Below are 15,440 nucleotides of genomic sequence, written 5' to 3'. Positions count from 1 at the left end.
TATAACATACTCTCAACATTGTTTTTGTTATATAAATATAAGGAGGAAAATCAAACTGAATAGCTGCTTCCCATTGCCATTGCTAGGGAAGGATAAATGTGCTTGACTTCACTCTCCACAGGACAAAAGCTTTCCAAATCTGGCTGAAAAGTCTTCTTAGACATCTAACATTAGGTTTTAACATGTGCATTTGTACAGTATGTAGTCTTCATATATAAATTCGTAGTAAATAACCTAGTCAGTTACTATGATCAACAAGTGATTAAGATGGGGCTCAGTGATCCAGTGCCAATGAAACAGCATAACTTGTCCAGTTATATTAGTGTCATGAACTGACCCAGGACACTCCAACATTGGTGTATAGCCAGATGGCAGTGGCAATTAAGCAGATAAATGGTTGAATATGGAATGGAATTGAGTTAGTAGAACTGACCAAGACCTGGTTCACATGTACACTTGTAACTGCAGTTAAAGCTGGTAGTGCACCCAAATGTGCAAAACTGCTTTAAAGGATCTAAAGTTATTCCAGTTTTCCCAGACAAACTCTAATTGTAACCTGAGGTTTTCTCTAAGCTTCACCAACAACAACCACAGTTTTACTGCCAAACTGATACGCCCGAAGGCAGATTGCCCCATAACCGTAGTTAAGCGCTCATTCCCAAACTCCAGTTATAGAGGTGGTGGTGCAGACCCACCTGAGGACACGGCTACTCCATGCTTTTTGCACTTCTTGCTGGCAGCCACACAGAAAAAAGGCCACCCCCCCTAGCAGCCATGCAGCTATGAGTTGCCAGCTATGGAGTGGGTCACATGCCTCATCCCAGACTGGCCAGCCTGTCAAATCACACAGCCATTTGTGGACAACAGTCATGGGTGTCCACAAGCACAGACATCCCAACTGGAAGGACAAGTAGGGCACCCCATCATGGCACCGGGAGTGGGAAGCCAAGAAGCAGACCCAAGCAGGGAAGCTGGAGCAGCCAAGTTCCTATTTTTCAGAAAGAAAGGGTGGGGAAGTAGGGCTCAGCCCCTTCCCCAGGTGTGAAGATTTGCTCCCATTGTCTTCCTCATCTTCCTCATGAGAAGAACCATCTGTGGGGCAGAAATGCAAAATGTACAAGTTGGTACTTATGTTGTACAAGCTGGTGCTCTCATTGCATGCTGCAACATCAGCCAATAACCCCACGGACTGCTCTCTCGTGAGAGTGGCAGACTAAGGGGAGTGAGGGAGGATGCTCCATGCAGGAAAGCTGTGGGGATGGGCTCTCAGGCAAGTTCTTTCCTGCCAAACCCTGTGCCCTGCCAACCCACCTGCCAATTTGGAGAGATGCACTCCTACCCATGGCCCCCAATGGGAGATGCAGCCATCCCAGTGTTGCTGGAAACCAAGGCTCTCTACTCCCATAATCACTCAATTCATCAATCATCTTTAATATGGTCAAAGACCAGCACAGGATAAAGTACAGATACAATATAATAAAACTCATGCTAGATAAAATATAACTCTAGAAGCTAAGGATGATTATAATAGTAAAATACAACTCTAAAAACTGTATGGAATTAATAAAATAAAATGCTACCGGCTAAGCCTAAAAACCTGCAGGAAGATTAATAGAGTAAATGAATAGCTATCCTTAAAAGTATGACAACTAAAAATATAAAATGGTTAAAATAATATATACAAGCTACATAAAAGCAAGATAAAAGCAGGGAAGTAAAAGGCAAATTAAAATTATTATACAATCAAGCAAATAAAATGCACAATAGTCAGACATCTGCTGCCAGGGAAATTAACTGGCTGTCAGGACCCTTCAGATCTTGCATGCTTCCCCACAGAATTTGGCAACTTTATACATGAAGGACCGATTGTCATCTGAGAGCAGAATCTTTGTGTAGACTTGACTAGAGCGGCTGGGGTATTTAAGAAGCAGGGGAGATATGAGCCTGTCCTGACTGTCTTTATAAAATGGACACAAAAGGAGCACCTGGACTATGGTTTCTACCTCCCCAGGGTCACAAGGACAGAGCCTTTCCATGAATGGGATCTTCTTGTATTTGCCTTCCAGAACTGCGGAGGGAAGGGCATGCCACCGGGCAAGCCCTTCTATGGCTTGATATTTCCAATTGTGACAAATATGCAGAGGGGAAGATGGTTAACCTACGACTATCCGGGGCTAGAAAGCCTGTCGCCTTACTTAGACCTGCCTGGTGTTCCATGTCCAGAATCCTTTGTTTGGTGGTCATTTTCACCTTGTCCCAGCCCATTGTAAGCAAAATGGACGGAGCTCCAGCTGTGCCACTTTGTTGGAGACTGCCCATTTCCATGAGGACTGAAAGTTGTCTTGCAGGTTTAGCAGGGCCAAGCCCCATGGGCAAAGGGCTAGTTTGAGCCAGTGGTTGAGAACTGTCATCCAAACCTTCACCTCAACTTTTATCATGCCAGTTTCCAGCTGTAGGGTGGCATTGGAAACACAGCAGGGCACTTGTGAGGTCCCTCTCAGAAATTTAGATTGCACATGTTCCAGTATAGCAAGATTGGATGGAGATCCTGGGTGGGCGCCATATAATGATTGCCAATGACTTGGCTACATATCGTTTGAGCGCTGCAGGTACGTAATGGCCGCCTCTAGTACATAAGAACTTCATGATGGCAGAGGAGCTCCTCTGTGCTGCTAGGGCAACATGTTCACATGGGCCCTTCTTGAGCCAGAGGCATGAAGGACCACCCCCAGGTACGTAAAGCTGGTAATCTGCTCAATTCTGTGCCCATCAATATTCCAACGGTGGATCTTCGGTCTTCTAGAGAAGCCCATGACCTTGGTTTTTTGATAATTGATTTCCAATTGTTCACTCTTGCAATGCTGAGATAGTGCTGCCAATGCCCTTCTGAGACCTACAGAGGTCCTCAAGAGGATAGCAGCAGCATCTGCATTAGGGGGTGTGCATTTTGGATTTGTTTTGGTTTTTGCCAAATCCAAAGCCCCCCCAATTTGGATAGGATCCGAAATAAAGCCCCCCCAAATCCCACATTTTCAGTTTCAGAGCCGACTTGCTCTGAAACCAAAGCCAAATTACAGGCTGCCCATCTCCCCGTCGCTTCCCCCTCCCTTCTGCCCCAATCTGTTCCCCATTCCCCATTGTTCTGTTCTCATTGTTCTGTTCTCCTTCCCCAGTCCATTCCCCGCCTTCTGTTCTTCCCCAGTCTGTTCTCCTGTCCATTCTCTCCCTGGTGCTGGACTCCCTCCTTCCCTCCCCACCATTTTTGCCTGCCCGCCTTCTCTGCCAGGGCCCACCACTGCCGCCTCCTCACCCCGTCATCCACCAAACATCCATGATGGCTGTGTGTCACCCTTGGGAAAATTGTGCCTGCCGCCGCCGCTGCCCACACTAAGGAGCTCTCGGGTTGGCAAGCCAAGCTCCCTATTCCTGTCGCAGCTGCTCCGGAAACTCCTTGCTGCATCTGGCCATGCTTTTGCCTGGCAATCTGCGGGCCTGAAGGGCGGGAAATTCAAACTGACATCAGAAGAACTAAAGGGAGACTCTTGAGAGACTGCTAGTGATTGCAAAACAGGTCCGAATCCCCCCCCCCGCCCCGAGAAACAAAGCTTCGTTTCCGAAATGGGGTCATTTTGATTCAGCTACAAAAATCTTCGTTGTGGCATTTTTCATTTTCGGTAGGTGTATAAAATGTCCGAAAGTGCTATTTTTGGACACAAAACATTTTGTAGCAGAATCAAAATGCACATCCCTAATCTGCCTAGAGTAGGATGGAGATGGGTCTTCCTGCCATCTTGGGAGGGTGGAAGTCAGGGTTTCTGAGGCAGCTCACCATGGAATTGATATAGAAGTTGAACAGCAGCGGGGCCAGGATACATCCTTGTTTAACTCCCTTCTGGGTTGAAATAGGGTTCGTAAGGTGTCCTTGGGAGCTACTTCTCACCTTAAGTGATGTGTCTGTGTGAAGGGCGCGGATCAGATACATCAGGTGTTGATTGACAGAGGAGGATTCAAGCTTTTCCCAAAGCATGACTTGAGAGATGGAGTCGAATGCAGCCTTAAGGTCTATGAAGGCAGCACAGAGGGAGGTAGATTTGTTAGAAGAGTACCTTTCAATGAGATGTTGGAGCACCAGGCACTGACCAGTAGTAGATTTTTCCTCCCTAACTCCTGCTTGTTCATATGCCAGCATCTCTTCTTGCCCTAGCCAGTCCTCGAATTTCCCATGTGCCTGGCATACAGCTTGCTGATTGTGTTGAGCAGGATGATGGGCCTATAGTTGGCAAGGTCATCCCTTTGGCCCTTTTTGAATATGGGGACAATTATCACCTGCCCCCAGTCCTTGGGAATGTGGCCCTGGCAGTCAATATGGGTAAAAGCTAGGTCAGGACTGGGGTCCCCCTAGAAATCACAGTGCCTCAAGATCTACACTATGCCCTCCCTCCACTTTCCCCCCACCAGCACAGACAGCTCATGAGAGGGACCATCAGAGTGGAAAGGAAAGAAGTAACGTGCCTAGAAAAAGCATAGCTGATTCAAGAGGACAATAATCCCCTTCTCCACCTAACACCTCCCTCATGAGAGCATCAAGCCATGGATTCTCTAAATAGATTGAGGATAGTTCTGGCTCACAGCGGTGGGGAGTGCTATCCCAGGGAACACATTCCTAGACCTGGGGACCATGGTCAAGCTGCTGCAATACCGTGCCCCCTTCTTGACCACATGTCCATGTGCACAGGTGTACCCTTTACAGCACCCAGGAACAGCCACACTGCTCTCTGGCATTGTCTGGAGAGCAGAGGCGGGGACTCACCATCCTCGCACTTACAGATCTGCATACAGCTGGAGGGTGGACCGGGAACCAGGAGTTCTGAATGGTTGGAATGGTCCCAGTGGCCAGTCCGCCACCAACACCACACATGTACTAGGGCAAGGGAAAAGGGGGTGTCTAGATGCCCTCTGGGTGCTTACAGGTCAACACAGAGGAAGTGTGTGGGGCCCAGCTGCTTCCCAGGAGTGGGGGAGTTACAACCCCTGGTTACTCATGAGCAAGGCCTTGTTTACTCCTCATCAAAACATGATGATGAGGATGTCCATTAAATGGCCACACACAGACTGTGCCTGCTCACGAGTGTGTCAGTGCTCCATGGGTGCTCTCAGTATAGCTATGTTGCTGTGCATTGGGAAGTGGTGTGCAGGTGTATCCCAGAGACTGCTTTCCTGCTCCCAGGGATGGCTGCCAAGGTATCCGAGAAAGCAGCCCCCTGCCTGGTCCTTTGCACTTGTGCACAGATGTGCCATCAACAGTGGCTCCTGCAGTCGACCCTGCTGCCCTGGGGTCAGGGGAGCAGAGAAGAGTGCCCTCTCCTGTGATTCCCTGTACCTGCTTATCTGCATACGATGCACAAATAGACTGGACCCGTGATCTTTGAAATTTGAGTGAATGTAATGTACCACTGGCCCACCCCACAGCCGTGCACACAACCAGGCTATGGCACATGGGGTGTGGGGATGTCCTCTGGGGTAGTGCAAGGCTGGAGAGGGATTTGGTGAAAGGGAAATTGGTGCCCCCCCTATTTTTCAACAAAGACAAAAACCATTAGAGCGGGGTCCCCTTGGATTCCCTTTTGGTTAAGTAGCCAGCTCAGTTCCTAAGTTCACCATCTGTGCGTGGGGATAGTGCCTTAGAGGGCACAGGCATTTCCCCAACAGACTGGTCCTCTCATGACTATGTGAGCCTACTGGGCAGCATGCTACTTGCAGTGACTCAATGATGGATCTGGCTGGAATGCTCTGCCAAGTTCTCCCCTTGTTACATCTTCTCTGTTCATGGTGCAGCAGACCCCCCAGCATCTTTTGCCCTGGCCCATCTGCATATCCCATTCTAGCGAATGTGGATTCTCCCCTCCCCTCCTGCAATGGAAGTGGGATTCCATCCCCCCGTGCCCCCGAATCCCCCAGGAGTTGGCTTTGGCATGGTGCTTGTGGAGTGCAGAGCCACTTGCTTGTGGGGGGAGGCGGTCGCATGGCTGGCAGAAGCAGTGCTGCCGTTGCAGAGCATTTAAAGGGCTTTCAATGCATTCCCCCTGCCAAGGATAGGTGGGGTGCTCCAAAAATGCACAGTCATGCTTGGCACACTCTGCTGGAGATCGTAGCCAATCGTGGCCAAGCAGCTGACGCAGTGATGCTTGCCCACAGTCTGGCCGTGAAGCTGGCTAGCATCGGACTGTGACACTCCAATTAGGCTAATGGTGGTTAGCTGTATGTCTGTGGCGTGAACTGGAGTTTGCAATTTTTCCAGTTAGTGTTAACTGCATTCAGTGCGTATATCTGAATGCGACCCAAAAGTTTTAAGAGGCTTCTGGCTTCATCGGGTCCCCTACCATTTACTTCAGGAGGTGGTGTACTGTGTAGCCTCTAAGCCTCACTGCTCCTGAAACATCACAAGTTAATTGTTCTGGGAATTGGGCAAACACAGGCATGGAAAGGAGTTCATCAAAATTGTATTGCAAAGTGGTTTTCAGCCTACTCTACAGCACGAAACATCTTTCACCAACTTAGGCTGATGCACCAGCTGTGGTCCTTTAGACAGACAGCTTTGCTAGATTTATTCATGTTCTTGTAGTATCCGGATTAGATTAGTGTTTTTAAAAAACAACTAAAAACACATCTTTTTAAAGAGGCTTTTTAATGTTCTCTCTTTGGTTATATCTGGTAGGTTCTTTAGTTTTTGGTTTTTATAATTCTTAATTAACTTTTAAATAACTTTTAATTTGAAACTTACTTCTGATTGTGATTTTTGTCCACACTTTTGTTTACTTAATTTGGTTAATTTTATTAGCTTTATTTTACATTGTATCTATTTTATTGTTGTGAGCTGCCCAAGCAGTAGTGTCCTGGAGGGGTGGGGTATAAATATTTTTAATAATACTACAATAATAATTACCACAATGTATTATTCTTGGGAGTGTTGTTGAAGACTCTTCAGAAACTAACTGGGACATGCCAATCTGATCACATTTCACATGTGTTTAAAAAGTGTTGTTGCCTCCCAGTGTCTTGCTAAACACAATTCTTTTTCCCCCCATTTTATTTTTATTAGTTTTCTACATATCAATATGACTTCCCGTTCATCTTTCAACACAGTTCAACTGCAACATCCATATTTGCTCTCATGTAAATATTTTCTTCATATTTATATATCTGGTTATTATGTCCTGATCCTTATTTTCATCACCATAGTAATCTATTTGTTTCTTTACTATAACAAATTCCCCAACTGTTATTTTTACATTTCAACTCCCGTTAATAAATCCAAATTCACATTGTTTTTCATATACCGCAAAAAGGGTTTCCAATATTCTTCGAAGTTTTCTGTGACTATCTCTTACTAATACAGTAAGTTTTGCCATTTCTGCATATTCATATGCCTTCAACAGCCATTCTTCTTTTGCTGGAATTTCTGCAGATCTCCATTTCTGAGCAAGAACCATTCTAGCTGCCATCATAAGATATAGGAATAAATTTCTATTTTCTTTCAAGATTTCTTCATTAATTATGCCCAACAGAAAGGATTCAGGTCTCTTATGAAATACACATTTAAAAATCTTTTTAAGTACATCATAAATAATATCCCAAAACCTCTTTACCTCTCTGCAGGACCACCACATGTGGCAGAAGGACCCCTCGCTATCTTTACATTTCCAGCACTTATTAGATACATTTTTATACATTAAAGCTAGTTTCTTAGGCGTTAAATACCACCTGTACATCATTTTTATTAAATTTTCTTTTAAATTTCAGAACTTTCTTCCATAGCTTCTCCCAGGCCTCTAAGTTAATATTATGACCTACATCTTGTGCCCATTTTACCATTGTTGATTTTACCACTTCGCCTCTTGTTTCTTCACATAATAACAAATTGTACATTTTGGTAATTAGTTTTACATCACTTTCACATAACTCTATTTCAAATTTTGATCTCTGCTCTTCAAAATCTATTTTCGAATCTTTTTTAAAAACCTCATTTAGCTAATAATATTGAAACCAGTTGGTCACTCTATCTTTTAGTTCTTCCTCCTTTTTCAGTTCCCATTTATTATCACACTAATTCAACACTTCATTATATGTCAGCCATCTAGTTTTCATATTTACTTCTTTACACATAACAGCTTCTAGTGGGGATAACCACAGAGGTACCTTGTTTTCTAAGTATTTCTTATTTCTTTCCCAAACTATTATCAAACTTCTTCTGATGTAATGATTAAGAAAGTCCCTATGTACTTTGGTCTTATCATAAAATAAATACACATGCCAACCAAATCTTCTATCAAAGCCCTCCAAATCCAAAATTCTTGGCTTTCTTAAAACTATCCATTCTTTCATCCATACCAAACATGCTGCATCAAAATACAATCTTAAATTTGGAAGGGCAAGACCTCCTCTTTCTTTAGCATCAGTTAAGTTTTTAAAATTAATTCTGGGTCTTTTCCCTTGCCAAATAAAGTTAGAGATATCTTTCTGCCAGCATTTAAAACAGGTCAAAGTATTAATTACAGGTATCATTTGGAAAAGAAATAACATCTTTGGTAGTACATTCATTTTAAAAACAGAAATTCTACCCAGCAGCAATAATTTCATCCTGTTCCATCTTTGTAAATCGACTTTCATCTGATCTCAAATAACCCCATAGTTATTTTGAAATAACATTGAGTTTTACCAGATAACCAAATACCCAGATATTTTACCTTCTTTTCAATTTTCAGTTGACTTATTTCATACAACTATAAATAAACTTTTAAAAAATAAACTTTATTCAAAATACTACAGACAGTTTCCATCTGAGGCTTTCTCAGCTTTTAGTTACAGGCAAAAATACTCGCTTGATTACAAGGTTCCTTCCAAAAAGCACTCCAGCTGATATTGGAGTGGAACACTTTAAAAATCATGGTTACCCAGTTGCAAAGAATATGGATGTAAGAGAATACAAAAGCACCTTTAAAGTTTACTTAGACTCTTTCAATACCCTAGCTGGTTGGATGGGCACAGGCTATTGCTTTCTTAGCTTAGTTATGTTCTAGGTAAAACAACAATAGAACAGTTACAGAGATATGCAAGGCACACGAAAGGAAAATAAAAGTGCAACGCAAACTGACTAACAAACTGTTCCCTTGGTTAAACTTTCCCCAAAGCCCAAGCCCTGGCTTCCTTCTTGAACACACAAACACTATCGTATTCAAGCCCCTGCAGTCCTTATCTTCCAAGAATTGCAGTCCTGCCTGTTGCCCAGCCACACATCTTGCTGCAAGCCCAGCCTGTTTTCAATCTGCACAAAGGAACACTTCTCTTCTTGCCTCATGACCCTCTAGGTCCCACCCACTGTGTGCTGAGTGGCTGATCCCTAGAGGTCACCACCTGTCAGTCAGGATGGGGTTCACTTCTGGTTCACTCTATAGGGGAAGGAGGGGCTGTTTAGTGACTGATCACTACAAAAGTACCTTTTTCTTGTTGAAAAGTGGTATATAAATGTACAAAATACTAATAACATTGAGACAGCATTGCAGCTGTGGTCCTAAATAAGCTGTTGAGCTAAATTTTGCAAAATGTCTCACAGATATATTTTAAAGTTCTTTTAAAAATTACTCAGTAGTGGAAAATATGGAAGCACCTTCCATCAAGAAAAAAAAAGGCTCTGAGTAATTTGTCTGAGGCGGTGGTGGGGACCTTCTGATCATTACTCTGCTCCTGAAAAAAAAGCTCATTTCAGTGAAAACCTCAGTTTCCTCAAAATGTTCTGAAGGTCCTTAAGGGAAGCTTGTGTAATTGTAGACAGATGACATAAAGAATTCTAAAACCTCCAACTTCTAATTATTTCCTATACATTTCATTATAAAGGCACCCAAATCTGTTTTATTTGCCATTATGGCTCTAAAGTGACTACACTTCCGCAGTCAGATGTTCTGTCTTGTATCTTATGCAAAATATGGTGGCTGGAGTCATAATCCACCCCCTGTAGTTTATTGTGACAGATACAAGCTTTATCACCTTCTCCAACAGGGCTGACTGTCCTGGTTGAATACTAAGTCTCTGAGTTTTCAAAATCTCCAAAAAAGCATCAACTTTTCACATTAGCTGCCGTAAGCAAATAGTAAAATTTAGTACAAAAGCCAATAAGTCTTCTCATGACAGCCTCCTGTCCAATGATAGTTATGGATAGATATTTTAAAATGCAATAATTGTTGATGACTAAGATGATGGGAAGATTTGTTGTCAGTTTTCCCCATTGGTTCCTTGTACTAAGTGCTAATTGTCAGAAACAATATGGCTCCAGATGTCTTGGATCTCCTAAGACGATCCTAATATATTATGGCTGGGGATGATAGGAATTGTAGTTCAGCAACATCCGGAGTACCACAGGCGGGAAACCCCTGTCCTAAGGCATCAAGATCAGAGTTATCCATGTGTACACATTTTATGAAAAATAACATGAAAAATGCTGCAAAAGTTAATCTGTTGCTATGATTAATTTTAAATTCCTCTTTTTTAGCTAATAAAATATAGCACATTTGATATTTTCTAAACTATCTTTTCTGTGCAGATAACTTAAACTGATATTCTGTTCCTTTAAAAACAACAGAAATTTTGCTATTGCTTTCTTCGTAAGGTGGGATTGGGCCCTTACAAGTCCTGTAGATCTGAACACAAGCCAACACTAACTTCTTCATCTGTATTCAGAAATTTTGAAGGCATTAAGCAACTTAGAACATAAGAACAGTCCTGCAGGATCAGGCCCAAGGCTCATCCAGTCCAGCATCCTGTTCCCCACATTGGCCCACCAGATGCCTCTGAGAAGCCCACAGGCAAGAGGTGAGGGCATGCCCTCTCTCCTGCTGTTGCTCCCCTGCAACTGGCATTTAGAGGCATCTTGCCTCTGAGGCATGTTAGAGTCATATAGGATTTTCTCATTCTCCCACCACACTCCCCGCCCCCCTCCTACTCTGTCCCCAGACACACACATTCCGTTTGGATTTTTCAAGTCACTGAAGCTTCATAATTCTGCATAATGAGATGTATACATCCAGTTTTCCAGACGACATTCTACTGAAATAATTTTTCATGGTAACTTCCACAGCTGAGCAACTCAACACAGATTGTATCTGGCCCAGCTATGACAAATGTAAAACTGACACGTTATGTTAGTGAAGTATAAACTCAAAATGAATCTATTATCTATTCATGAGATACAGTGAAGCCTCAGCATTTTTTGTTTGTTTTTTGTTTTTGGCCAAATGAGGTACAACAGGCTTTCTTTTGTGGTTAGCTAATTTATTGACCTAATAATGACAGCCGTAATAACAAACCATAAGCATGATGGTTTATTTTCCAGATCAGGGACTTGGCAGGAAGTCTCTGGATTTAATACAATAGTTCCCTGCTAGCCTTTAATTTGCATGATCTCTTGGGAATAATAACCATTTAAAATTAAATCTGTGCTCATGCCAGCAATATTCACATTTTTTAAAAAACTTACTAGCATTATCAGCAAGGAGACAAAAATAGAATGCTTCACAAGCACACTACTTATTGCAGAGGACAGGAGTACGTGAAGCCTAAGCCCAGTTTAAACAGTCAAGTCAAGTCCGCTCATTCTCTCCCAGCAGCTAGCAGAGCAGTCTGTCAACTGCACCAACTACTAGTAAAGGAAGCCCATGAAGCAATGATGTTATCCAGGAGGAAGGGCTCCCACATACCCTGAATGGCACCATCTTAGTGACAGAAAACAAAATTCTGGGAATTCCCAGCAGTGAATAGATTCCCAATTAGTTAATATTAGGGATGTGTGAAACATTTCGGAAACAAAACGTTTTGTACCCCAAACAGCCTGTTTCGGGTGTTTTGTAGACAAAACAAAACACCCATTTTCCAGATCCAAAAGTTTTGTATACAAAACAAAATGCCCCTGTTTCGGCTACAAAACATTTTGTTGCTTCAGACCTCCATTTTGTGGTGATCTCTGAGTCAGTCTCCATTTTGTGTTTGACATCTGTTTGAATTTCCCACCCTTCCAGCCTTCTGATCGGTGACCTAAATCATGGGCTGAGCTGCTGACAATTCCCTCCTTGTTCCGCATTGGCTCTTTTGCTTCATCCAACTCTTTACTGACCCCACATTGGCCGGGGGAAGGGTTGCTAACCCATGGGATGCTGGGTTCTGCTGTTTCTGTGGTGTTCTGAGTGTAGATTCTCTGGTAGCATATGAGAGTGGATTCTTGTTTTTCACTGAAAATCTCATATGCTACCAGAGAATCTACAATGAACACATCAGAAACAACAAAACCCAGTACCCCACAGGCTTGTGAGTATGGGGGTGGTTAGCACCCTATGTGCACTACACAACCCCTCGCCCCCCCCAGTGGAATTATGGGCCTGCTGAAACCTCCATTATTCCCTATAGGAGAAATCTTAAAGACATGTAAACTTCAACAAATCACAAAAGATCAGCCCTTTGCCCAATTCCTTTGAAATAATTCTGGAAGTTTCCTTGCCCCCATTGGGCACTACCACCCACCACACTCTGCTCTGGGTCATCCCTTTCCCCTTGATTTGAAGCGATACATTTGCTGGAATCGCCATTATTCCCTATGGGAAAATTCTTAAAGATGTGTAAACTTTTTTAAAAAATCACACACAAAAAATCAGCCCTTTGCCTAATTCCTTTGAAATTTGGGTGGTAGCTTCCACCCATTGGACACTACCACCACCACACACTCTTTTTGCCCTGGGACCCTTTTTAAAAATCCAAATCGATTCAGATTTGGATTCGGAAAATTTGGCTACAAAACCAAACAGGGCTGATTCGGATTCAGAAAATTTGGGTACAAAACAAAACGGGGATGTTTCGATTCGGATACAAATTGAAACAAGAAAATTCCAAAATGCACACCCCTAGTTAATATCCCTAACCAGGGCCTCTCCTTTCACGAGGCAAGTCGGCCGCCTCAGGTAGCAGTTTATTGGGGTGCCAGTGGAGCAGCAAGATGTCCCCTGCTCCATTCTTTGACCCCTCTCCCCAAGGGTCAGTTTTGAAAGAGAGTTGGCCTCCACCAGAGCTGGGGGCTAGAGCAAGACAGCTTTTGGTGCCTTGCCTCATGCGGGCTGCTCCTGTCCTTATTGTTCTTATTTTTTTCTTCCTCAGTGACCTTCATCAGTGGGTTTAAGGAGGTATTTGGGGCTTGACCTCTGAGCTCTTGCAGTTACTTTGCTACTAGCAACTTAAAGAAGAGGCCAGCTCACCATGTCGTATTTTTATATATTTCTTTAAAATATTTATACCCCACCCCTCCAGTGTACTACTGCTTGGGGCGACTCACAACATCAACAAAACAGATACAATGTAAAGTAAAAGATCAATAAAGTCAAACAAGTTAAAAGACAGGCAAAAAACCACATTTACAATTATATTTTTTTTAAAGTTTCAAATTAAAAGTTATTAATAGAAAGCTAAAAACTGAGAACTAAAAAACTTAAAAAACCTACTGGATATGAGTGGCAGATAAGACATTAAAAAGTCTCTTTAAAACAGCTTGATTTTAATTGGTTGTTTTTTTAAATACTAAGGGAGGGAGCATGGTGAAGCTCTCGGGGGGGGGTATTCCAAAACCGAGAGGCCACAACCGAAAAGGCATTGTCTCTAGTCCCTGCCAATCAGATCTCTGTTAGTGGTGGGGGGCCATGAACAGGGCCTGAGATGCCAAGCAGATGGTCCTGGCAGGTTCAAAGGGGTGAATGCAGTCTGACAGGTACTCTTGCCCTTAGCTGTGTAGCGCTTTAAAGGTCAAGATCAGCACCTTGAATCTAGCCCAGAAGCAGACTGATAACCAATGAAGCTGCCTCAGGATGGGTGTGACACTCATGAACTGACTTGAACCCATGAGCATCCTTGCAGCAATGTTCTGGACCAGGTGAAGCTTCCAGATAGTTTTCAAGGGCAGCCCCACATTGAGGGTATTGCAGTAGTACAATCTGGATGTTACCAAAGCATAAGTGTCTGAGGTCAGGTCCAACTTCTCCATGTAGGGGTGCAGCCAGAGCTGGTAAAAAGCACTTCTGCACACTGCCGCCACCTGTGCCTCCAAGGACAGCTTCGGGTCCAGAAGCACCCCCAAGCTACAAACTTTGTCTTTCAGAGGGAGTGTGACCCCATTCAAGACCAGATTTACCTCACTACTTGGATTTTATCAACCCAGTTTTATCAACCCAGACCACTTCTATCTTATCTAAATTAAGTTTCAGCTTCTTTGTCCTCATCTAGTCCAGAATAGTCTCCAAACCCTGGAGGGGTTAACATGTAAGTAAAGCACCACTTCTCAGAGTGAGTAATCTGGCAGTGTTTTGATGCTAAATGTTGCCTCACAGTCTGGCTGCCCTGCCCTTCGAGTGGTTCATATAACAACTGTAATGGCTTTCTCACTACCAGCTGCATCCCACTTTGCTGGTAGCATAGCAAACAGAGAACTAGGATTCCTCATCCCAAAAAACATGGTCTCAGGGACAAATGTGCATGAATCCCTGCAGCTGAAAGAGAATCAGAAACAATTTACGCAGGAGTACCTGCTACTGTTCTCAGCCACCACTTCTGAGAAGCAACTGAGAATACGTATATTCACCTGCTGGGTATCATTGCCAGAAGGTGGTAAGTGAGGAAGACGATTGATAACAACAGATCACAATAGCCAATAGAGTTCAGCCTGAACCCAGATAAAGGGGAAATGAGAGTGTTCTGGCTGAAATATACCCCTGTGCTGATGTGCTCTGTGATCACATGCCATGGCTTTCTCAGAATTCAGGACTGTCTGCAGAAACAAGCACTGTATCCAGGGACAGATTGGTTCCATTCACATGTAACAGGAAACTGTAGTTTGTGGGGCCTGAGTTTGAATTTGTTGTATGACCAAACACATGCGACCATGGTTCGGACACCTAAGCGACCTGAGGTTTCCCTCCCCAAACTCCAATTTGAACCATCAGTTTGTAGTGAGTTTCACTGCTCGTACCTGAGGTTCCCTTCATGGCCAATTACATCCGAATGCTGGATGCTACATTAACCGGAGTTGAAGGAGGAAGCTCCTCCCTGTTTCCAGCTCTGATGGCTGCTGAGGCTGTCCTTCATTCCAGATGAAAGCCCACACAGCCGCTTTCCCCTCCTCTCTGCATTCTCCCTTCGCTGCATTACATGCAAATGTGGCCTTTATCTCTGTGCTCTAGAATCCAGGCCACCCTGCGTTCTAGAATGCAGCCCTTGCCTCTGCAGATGAGCACTGGTTTGGTGTCACTGCAAATATATTGTACTGCACAATCTGGGCCTGCTACTATTCCTCTTTTTCCTTACCTCCCAGCTGTGGCAACTAGTAAGTGCACAGACTCTTCTCTCTTAGTCACAGGAGA

At 43.6% G+C, this 15,440-nt stretch overlaps 1 long non-coding RNA gene across 1 annotated transcript; it reads right to left on the bottom strand.

Moving 5' to 3' along the window:
* Positions 1-1,016: 1,016 nt before the first annotated feature.
* On the bottom strand, positions 1,017-15,202 carry LOC128328088 (uncharacterized). The gene is made up of 3 exons (XR_008308996.1): positions 15,050-15,202; positions 3,941-4,062; positions 1,017-1,092 (listed from the first exon to the last, which is right to left on the bottom strand). It is a non-coding gene; the product is annotated as an uncharacterized LOC128328088 (long non-coding RNA).
* Between the last annotated feature and the right edge of the window lie 238 nt (positions 15,203-15,440).

The sequence above is a fragment of the Hemicordylus capensis genome, chromosome 5 (genome assembly GCF_027244095.1).
Source record: "Hemicordylus capensis ecotype Gifberg chromosome 5, rHemCap1.1.pri, whole genome shotgun sequence".
NCBI lineage: Eukaryota > Metazoa > Chordata > Lepidosauria > Squamata > Cordylidae > Hemicordylus > Hemicordylus capensis.
Note: the sequence above shows the minus strand (reverse complement) of the source record. Positions and strands in the feature narration are given on the sequence as shown.